The sequence below is a fragment of the Myotis davidii genome, unplaced genomic scaffold (assembly GCF_000327345.1).
Source record: "Myotis davidii unplaced genomic scaffold, ASM32734v1 scaffold218, whole genome shotgun sequence".
NCBI lineage: Eukaryota > Metazoa > Chordata > Mammalia > Chiroptera > Vespertilionidae > Myotis > Myotis davidii.
In genome coordinates, this window is record NW_006289235.1 from 990626 (window position 1) to 1001463 (window position 10838).

Below are 10838 nucleotides of genomic sequence, written 5' to 3' on the forward strand. Positions count from 1 at the left end.
AGCATAAACAAACTCACAACTTGGTAAATAAAACTGTGATGTCAAGTTTGATTTCATATTCTATTTTTTTCAGGGGTCTTTAAATTTCTGCTTGATAATATTCCTGAGGTTTTCTTTTTGTAAAATAAAAGTACTCCCAACACATTGGATTTGTGATAAACATATGGAAAAAAATGGCTTCAAGATACATCTCTAAGTGGAATCAATCAATATGTTGTATGTTGGGCTGCCTGAGAAAGCTATATGTGTTTTATCAAAAATATTAATTGATGCTTCAATATTCTACTAAGATAGCGTAGTATTTTCAATTGTTATTCACAATTCTATTCTGCATTAGCATTCTGCATTAGTGTGTGTGTGTGTGTGTGTGTGTGTGTGTCTGTGTGTGTCTGTGTGTTTCGGAGAAGAGAGGAATAGAGAGATATAAACATCAATGATGAGAGAATCAATGATCGACTGCCTCCAGCATGCCCCATACTGGGGATCGATCCTGCAACCCTGGCATGTGGCCTGATGGGGAATGGAACCATGACCTCCTTGTTCATAAGTCCATGCTCAACCACTGACCCACAGCGGCCGGCCATATCCTCACTCTTGACATGGCTTCATGGTCATCAGAGTATATTTCTCTGCTCCTGGTCTTGGAGCTTGCCATGCGACTTGCTTCAAGCCTGGGCCACAGAATGAAACACATGAATCAAACCTATTCATTCAACCTACTATCAATTAGGCTGAAGTAGAGTAGATGCAGAGTAGCCCTGCCAGCGTGAGAATAATAAATTATTGTTATTTTTGATTGTGCTTGTCGTGCAGAATTATTGTGGTAGGAGCTGACCAAGAATGCCAGACTCAATGGGGCCCAAAGGAAAGCAACCTTGAGTCACTGCTACTTACTGGCAGATAATGAAAAAGGAATAAAACAAATATGAGAGTTGGCATCTATGGTTCTACCTCTTTATGGAAGGTATCCATAAAGATTACAGAATTCTATCTCTGAATACCTCAGAATTGTTTCAAAGCAAAGAGCATAGAATGCCAATCCTTAGTTTAAAAGCTAGGCTACAACTTTAACTATTAGATAAAGTTAAATGAAATAAAAAAAAAACATCTTAAGAGAAACTAAATAGACAAAATTCACCTTTTGTGAAAAAAATACAGCCTAAATTTCTTCAAATGTGTAAATTATTCAAATATTAAGAATTTCTAAAATGTCCATCTAAAGTATTTATTTTTCTAAGTGTCTAGCCATTTTAGGAGACCACATAGAATATTTTAAAACATGTTTCAAGCAGAAATCTTTAGCTTGTAATGGGCAGTTTTCCTTTGAGGAAACATGTTTTCAAGAGGAATTTGAGACTGTCCATGGATAAACTAAAACTAATAAGAAAATAATTATTGGGAATATTGCCTCACAGGCCAGAATTTGCAATTTTCACAGAATAAACGGATATTTTAAACTATTAAAATTTTAAAAATGGCAATGATTTTCCCCCACGCTAGACTAGTGAAGTTAAAACATGCACATATGTAAGCAAACAAAAAAATGTTTGTTGACTTCCACCAGAAAGTTATGTTGACTTAATGGCTAATGTGTATAATTTTCTTTATGAGAGACTGCTATTTCTCTTAAACACCATAATTAGAACATATCAAGATCTCAGATTATTCACATATTGCTATATATAACCATACTTTGAAGTCATAATTAAGCCTTATCAAAGAGAAGTAAACATAAATATGAAGCGATTTACCCTCCATTAATATTTTGCTGAATAAACCATAAAGGAAATGAAATTCTTGTTAACCAAAGACACAAGAACCTTATTTATTCCAAAATATTAAACCTTTAAGTGAGCAGTTTACTATTTACATTTAAGTACTCAACAATGAAAATAATTAATATGTATTAATTGGATTATATTGTTTGGTTTAGGGGTGAAGAAAGTCAATGGCACAGTTTCTGCCTTATAGGAATAAAAATTCTACTGGATGGTACAGAGTAACACACAGCTCTATGCACAACACATAAGTTCATGATAAGCACTTGTAAGAGAAGTATAAGAAAAGAGAGTTCTAGGAGCCTAGAGAATGGAATCATTGATTGAGACCAGTGAAGGATTCAAATGCTAATATTTGCACCAGGTCCTGAATCATGAGAAATGGACTTCAAATGCCAAAGAACAAGTTAGGGTTCCTCAAGCACTTGAGAAGATCCTTTACCAGTTGGCTTTGCCAAGCATCTTAGAGAAACACAGTCTATTTCCTCTTCAGTTATTGAACACGAATATACCACATTGTAAATTTTAAGCATATATTTAAAATTTAGTGGTAGTTGAAGATACAACATATTTTAAATGTTTTATATGTTTCTCTGTTGCTGCTCCTGAAGAATGGTATCTGGAAGAGAGGACATAATCCTCGAACATAGGAAGTCCTATGTGAAGTGTCTAAGAGGCAAGTTGTGCAGCAGACAGGAGTTCCCAACTTGGGGCAAAATAAAGGCTCTGGAATATACTTCCTATGTGAACATGAAACATTATTTGTTCTCTCTAAATCTCAAGTTTCTCATCAGTAAAATGTGGTTCTCCTGAGGGTAAAATCATGTATGTGAAACACTGAAAGCCTGTCTGGTATGTACGTGTTACTAAAAGAGAAGCTCTTTAATTCTATGCAAGGCCTATATTACATGTCCAGAAAAGGAAATGTCCTATAATTTTAGTAATTTGTCATAATTTTAGTTTTAGGTTTAGATCCTTATTTAATAGTCGTCACTCTTAAATTAATCGTGACTGTTAAAATTTACCAACAACTGAACTTTAAAGTAAGTAAGTAGGGGATATATAACCTAGAAGCACTATGACAACAAAATTAACCATCCATGTTTCTCTTTGATTAATCAGTGGGTTTTTTGGAAAGAGGGGGATGAGTATGACAAAATTTGATTAACAAAAAATTGTTTTGAGGACATGGAGAGACAGAACAAGTAGGTAATGAGAAATGATGAAAAACTTATATTTTATATTGGCAGAATTCAGGAAGCCAGAGTTCACAAAATTATGTAAGAAAAGTACAGCAAGTAAGTAACCCTAGACATAGCTATCCTTTGTCCATAATTTTTGAGGCTGATTAAAAAACAAAACATGCTTTTTCTATGATCTCTTCCAATAATCGTTCTCCCATTTTTCCATAACTGTGTAGTTTTTGGCAGAGCACATGACATTCAGAAATAAATACAAGATTTTTCAGCACTCCCCACACCCTTGCAGCTTTAGGTGTAGTCACGTGAATTACTTCTGGGCAATGAAATAAAGTGTATGTAAAATATGGAAGCTCCCAGGAAATTTTCCTAAAATATAATAAGTGTAAATCACTTGCCCATTCTCCTTGGAATGTGGACATGGGAAGTCCATCTTGCAACATGTGTATGAGGGCCCACGATAAAAGGATATCTGGTTAGAAAGAATTTCTGTCTTAGTGAAAGCCTTGAGCCTCTGTTACACTCAGACAAAATAAATTCTAACTGATAAAGTAAAGATAGTTTCTGGGAAAATGACACTATCATGGTTTTGCTTTTATCCAAACCTCATCTATTCTGTGTAGAGGGGGAAAATGTATACTTAGAGAAGAAAATTTGTGACACGACAAAGCCAAGAAACATAAAATCAGTAAAGACCAATAGGGGCATTATTTACAAAATGAGGTTAGTCCTATAGGCATAAAATTGGTTTCTATATAAGAGCGTTTTCCCTTTGGCAATAACAAAAATACAAGTTTAGGTAGATAACTAACAAGCAAACTACAGTCCCCGTACATGGAAGAAGCTGAATCATCTATGGTGAAGAATGGAAATGTGTGTAAACAGCTATCCTGGGAAACAAAAATGTTCAATTACTTTGAGAAAAAGACCCAGGATATTGATCTATGGTTAACTCTGAGATTATGTGAATTTTATATCTAGTCAATTTCTTATCTGAAGCAAAATTTAAGCTAACCTCTATGTGAACTGTAAAGATTTATAAGAATCTGAAAATGTGAAGATATAAGGCAAATGATGCTGTGTGGAATGGCTCTCATAAAAAGTAAATCACTGTGCTACTCCTCAGTGCTTTGAACTAGCAATAGAAACATACAGATGATAAGCTGATGGGCAGAAACAAACGTTTAATGCATTTCAAAACACTCTTTTATTAATGAAATAAAACAGGTTCCCTTCATTTAATTCCTTCACCTACTCTTCTCAACAACTAAGAATTCAGAAAGAAATTATATGTAAAACAGGAAATATAAATGAAGAGCTAGTTTAGGTATCTTATTCAAAAGGCTTGCTCATTAAACAGATCATGCTTTAAATAGTTTTAAAAAAATCAGAATTGTGGGATAAGGATATTTTTGTTGATGATTAGTTTATATTAATGAGGCTGTTTGAGAGTCAACAAATTAACATTTAATGCCTCCTAACACCAACTATATGGGATTAATCTTTTGCATTTTCAAGCTCTGCCTCTGGTGGTAAAACCTTCATGTAATTGGCATCAGCAGTCAAATGATACACTTTATTTTGGGCTGCCTGGTGGAAACAATGACCCATTTTTTGACTCACAATTACAGTGGTGTGCAAAGTACAACTAGCCACTGAAAGATATTCACAATAGGTAGGAATTCGTTTAGATTATACAGAGCTTGGGCAGAATATAAAGACTTGAGCAGGGTAGCATGAAAGAGAAGGTAGTGTTTGGGAGGGGTAAGCCCTAAAGTGAAATACACAAGAGGAAGCAAATATAACAGAGATGATGGTGTAGATGTTAAGCTTGGCGAAGGGAGATGAGAGAAAATGGCATGTTAGTAAAAAATTTTCCCTTCTTAAAGTTTTGATTATTTATTTCTGGTATACATGACATAAAAATGCTGTGAAATTATAGTTTTCATCATTGTCATTATCAACAAAGAGTATTTATTGACCGTGTGAGCTGTACTAAGCATTGCACAAACAAGCAAAGTTGACCTGGTTTCTGATATCCAGAAGTCAATAAAATAAGTCAGAACAAACAATGTAGATGAAGGTACAAGAGCAGATAATAAGCAAGAAACCTAACTGGGGAAAACTTTAAGATTAACAATAAACTTTTAATTGTTTCCAATATTTAAATTAGTTGATGAGTGTATCTATGTATAAAAATGTTTTCTGATACATCTATGGAGATAAATGATGAATTATATTCTTTACATTGATAGCTAAGTTTTAAAAGTGAATTCTATGAAATTAATAAGTTAGTATATAATGATTGAAAAAAACACACAACATCATTGACAACCAAAATAGAGGCTTTCCCCATGTGGTCTCCATAGTGCAATACAGTGGAACACAAATAGAAAATTTCATTTCTTTCTCAATTTAACAAGTTTCTCTGCATTGTCCCTACAAATATATGTATGAGGATTCTTTCCCCTGGTCAGTACAATCATTCTAAAATGAGATGTAAAAAACTTTACCATGTTCAGGAGATTTTTTTCCTACTTCTTACTTCTTACTTCTACCAAGTTCAAAAGGGAACAGTAGAATTCCATACTGGCGCGCGCGCGTGCACACACACACACACACACACACACACGGAAAAAATTTGAAGATCTAATCTTGCATGAAAATCTTTACATTGAGTACAGACTAATTCTAAGACCAATGCCTATCCTTCCTAAATTGTCAGGATACTGTGTGTGCTTATAATGTATCTTCCCAACTACATATGGCACTGTGACAAATAGAAGAAGCTGATAATGCTGCTATAGCTAAATGTCTCATTTGGAAACAAACAATTCTGGAAAAGTTCCCTGATTATGCATCTGTCCCTCTAACTTCCACTTTGGAGGATAAAATTGTATGGTGATGATATGAGGATTAGTGTATTATTCTTTCCCTCTGTGGGTAGAGTTATTTCCCTCACCTTGACATGAAAGAAAAACATTTATTGACTATCTCCATAGAAAAAGTACAAGTGAGATTGCAAACGCTTAGGAGAAAGTTGCTTAAAGATTGAACTTGCAGAATTACATGCTTGATCTCTAGAATCTGAATACAGAGATGATTAAGGCACTTTCTCTTCAAATCAGATTTCTTTAGTTTCTCTTCCTGTTTTTGCTCCTTTCATTTATTTCATTGTCTCATTTTTCTTCATGCAATACAAATGGCAGCAAGAATCTGAGTACTTTAACACTGAGGCTTGGCACTAAAGGAACCACACAAAGAATAAATCCCTAGAGAAGCAGCTTCTAGCTCTCCCATTAGCAGCAACCTGTTGACATGCGGCACTTTGGTCCCAGCACCAGGGAGGTAAATTCAGAAAAACCTTAAGAGCGTTGGTGCCCACAATCTTATCTTAGGGTCTGTACTAGTTAATTATGAAGTGTTCAGGGCTCCATGGTGAAATGTCCAAAAGAGAACAATGTAATATGATTTTTTTTAAGTTACATCTTTTTATTCTGAGTTAGGTACTTCCTGTCCTTAGAAAAGTATGTATTTATTGTTATTTTTATTTATTTATTTTTTTAATTTCAGTGTAAAGTTCATTCAAGTACAGCATGCACACCGAAAAGTATAGATATCACACATGTATAGTACCGTAAACTTTCTTAAGGAAAGATATCAATGCAAGCAGTATCCAGATCAAGATATAAAACATTCCTCAGAACCCCAAAAACTGCTCCTACCCTTGTTAATTACTACTCCCCACAAAGATAACCATACCTGACTTTTAAGCCAAAATATGCTTATTTCTGAGTTTTATAAATGAATTCTTACGATATGTATCATTTTGTGTCTGGCTTCTTTTATGCAATACTGTTTTCCTATTTCTCATTCTATGAAATATGATCAGTAATACAATTTTCCCTCACACTGATTTCCCCATATTTTTTTTGATATTTTTTTCTCTAGAAATTCAATACTATAGAAATCATTCCTTTTGGACGCATGTTCCCTTTACATCAGATCTGAAGTTCAGAATCACCTTGAATTTAACCACTTATGACCCATCCCAAAATATGACTTAATACAATTCCAAGAAGGAATATAATTTTTTTAAATCACTTGCTTGATGTCAGACCAGAACCTTGTTGTTACACAATAATGCCATCTTATGGCTGTACAGCAATTTGTCGTCTGGAAACTTCTTTCACTTTTATTTATTATCTCATTTGAACAGGTCTATCCTCTTAGGCTTGGGAAAATATTCCTGAACAGGGGCAAATTTATTAATAGCTTGAGGGACTGTAAAGATGGTCTTAGAAATAAAGGCAATGGAGTATTTGACACTTGGTAGATCCTCAAGTATTTGTTGAAAGACAGAAAGACTTCGTATTTCTAATATTAGCGCGATCTTATGTTAATTCTCTCTTCATTTTAATGTTTCCTATAGGTGTCTTTTAAATGCACTGAGTAACCCACCAAGAAATAGATGAAAAAGAATTTAGGAACAAAAATAGTGTCCCATAAAGTTAAATATTTATCTTTCATATATGTATATCTACCTATATACATGGGATTCATAGATTTAATGTTTACTGTGTTCAGTATCTGTGTTTCCATTGAAAGGAGCCACATTTAATATGTTGATAATTTGTAATTTACTGAGACACATGTTAAAATTCTATATGCTGGAAGACAATGCATGGATGCATGTCTCTTAGATAATGAGTAGTCACAAATCAATCCATCTTTTCATTCTCCTTCTTGCCTTCTCCTAAAGAATAATGTCTGTTTTACATTATGGAATTAATACGGATGAGTTTTGATCCTATGGAATTCATGAATTTGTTGAGTAATGATGGTCTCAGAACCTATGCGTTATGAATGCCAAGAGTCTAATGCATTTTCTCATATTTGTAACTTATTGTGAGTAAACTATGCAAACTTATTAGAACTCAATATTTTGGTAAAATAGAAATATGACATACAATGTGTGCTTGGGCAAGTCACTTAACATTTTTATGACTTAGTCTATCCTGTAAAATAATGAAGCAGGACAAAATCACTAAGGTATTTTCTAGCTATAAAAATCCTTTAATAGTAAATGATTAACTGTCTATAATAGTTGGGATTAATATTCAGCAAATACAGATTCCTCTTCTCCTTCTACTGTAGAAAGGGACTAGTTCTCCATTCTATGAATGTCAGACTTGATTTGGCAAATAGACTGTGAGTGAACTTGACATGAACACAAGCTGTAAGTTCTCTTGGGAAGTTAGGCTTGGTTCATACCCTGGTGATCAATCATAAGAACAGCATGCCACTGGCCCTTCATCTTAGGCCCAGAATGAAAATATATGTAACAGACCTTAACACATATCCTGAAGTCTAGATCAGCTAACCCACAGATTAAAGCAGCTGCCCAGTCAAACTTAGCATAAGTCAGCCAAACTACAGGCAACATAAAGATCCACGAGCATGAGAATAAATTTGAGCTTTGGGGTGATTTGTATCACCATTTTATGGTGATAGCTGACTACCATACTATCATACATGTTTATCTATGAAGAAATTTCAATACCTTCTTACTGTAAAGGTATTTTAACTTAACCTTAAATTGGCTTATTTAAAAATTCACTGCAGGTGGGAATGCAGACTGTTGTAAGGCTTTGAACATGTCACTTTCTCCTCCTGAGCCTTGGTGCCCATCTAGAAACAGGCTCACCATGGGCACTGGGCAGGAGCAGCACCCAACACTCAGCATAGCCTATGACTGAGTGGCCAGGATGGCACAGGGTTCTTACTTACGCGGGGTGGCAATGGCCTCACTCCCTGGCAGGTCAGCAGGCCAACCAACCCTTCAGATTGTGACACCCATCTCCCATCAGTGACCTCACACCTAGAGTGGACAGTGGAACCCTGAGGGGTCTGTGAGGTCACCCCATTCTGCTCCACAAAGACTCTTGCCGGGCAGCAGCTACTGGCTTGTCTCTGTCTCAGGGAAGCTGCTGAGACCCTGGGACTTGACAGCTTTGGTCATGAAGAAGCTCCTGAGAGGGAAACAGGACTTTGGGAACCAAGGACACTCTAAATGCTGACTCTGGGAGGGCAGCACCAGGGACAAAAACCTTGTGGGCGTGCGTAGTGTCATTCAGCAGTTCTGGGAGACCCAACACCAGGGCACCGTGGTCCTCAGCTGGCTACTGCTCCTGGTGATGGCTCTGTCCCCAGTCATGACAGGCACCAAGGAGTCCATAACCGACACCTCAGACTTCACTGGCAACCCCATGACCTATGGCAATGACGAGGAGTGCATCATGGGGCAAGAATGATCCCTGGCCTTGCCCCAGTCATCAACAAAGGCTCCATACTGTCCACTCCGTGTGGCTGCCCTGAAGAGCTTGCCACTTACCAGCTCATCTCCACCTGCTGCTATGGTGAACAGTATAACAGGGCCCCACCTGTGCAGGCAGCCTAAAGATGGAGGCCACTAGAGGCCGGGTGCTAAGAGTGCTCCCACTGCTTCAATTACTAAGACCAGCGTGGAGTGTAGGGCCTGGTACTGGTCTCAGGCCTCCGCTATTCCTTATGCCCCTTGTCCTCCCCCCCCCTTACCCCCATTAATGACCAGAGGCCCTAGCCAAAAAATAAAATCATAATACTACTAATAATAAATCTTCACAGTACTTTTCAATGGAAATGATAGCATAACAGCCTTTAGATATAAGTAATAGTTATCATGCTGTTCTAGCTAAGAGGAGTGATGAATTGAGGCAATTATCCAGATAATCTAGGACTAGAGGCCAGATTTCTTTAGACTGTGAAAGGTGATTGCTTAAAAAAATACAGGGCATGGTTGGCTGAACTGCATGTAGATCTTTTAAGACTGTTTGTATCACATTATCTAGTGGTTCTCAAACTTCCCCAATGATTAGAAACCACTGCCACCCTCAGACTAATAAAAAAAGAATGGCTTGTGTTGGGCCCCAAGCAATAGTAGTCTTTTAAAGTTTCCTGAGAACCACTGGCAAAACAGAATGACACATCCTGTACCAAGGTTTTATTGCATTATTGTCCAAATCAGAAAGGAATAATTGTCATCATTTGCAGATGACGTGCCATTGTACATAGAAAAACTAAAGCCTCAACCAAAAATCATCTAGATTTAATAAATGAATTTGGCAATGTAGTAGAATACAAAATCAACATATAGAAATTGATGCAATTTTTATACAACAATAATGAGCTATCAGAAAACGAAAGTTAAAAACAACAACAACAAAAACCACCCAAAAACACACACAAAAAAAACAAAACAAACAAAAAAAAACACTACAATCCCATTTACCATTGCAACAACAGAAGCAACAAAAATATCTTGGAATAAACTTAACCAAGGAAGTAAAAGACCTGTCCTGGGAAAACTACAAGTCATTGAAAAAGAAATAGAGGAAGATACAAATAAGTGGCAGCATATACCGTGTTTATGGATTGGAAGAATTAACATCTTTAAAATGTCCATAGTACCTAAAGTAATCTATAGATTCAATGCAATTCCTATTAAAGTACCAACAGCATATTTCACAGATCTAGAACAAATATTCCAAAAATTTTATGGAACCAAAGAAGACCCTGAATTGCCACAGAAATCTTGATAAATAAGAACAAAGTTGGAAGAATCACTATACCAGATATCAAAGTATACTGCAAAGCCACTGTAATCAAAACAGCCTGGTACTCGCATAAGAACAGGCATATAGATAAATGGAGCAGAACAGAGGCCCAGAAATCAACCCACATCTTTATGGTCTATTAATATTTGACAAAGAAGGAAAGCACATACAATGGAGTTAAGACAGTCTCTCAATAAATGGTGTTG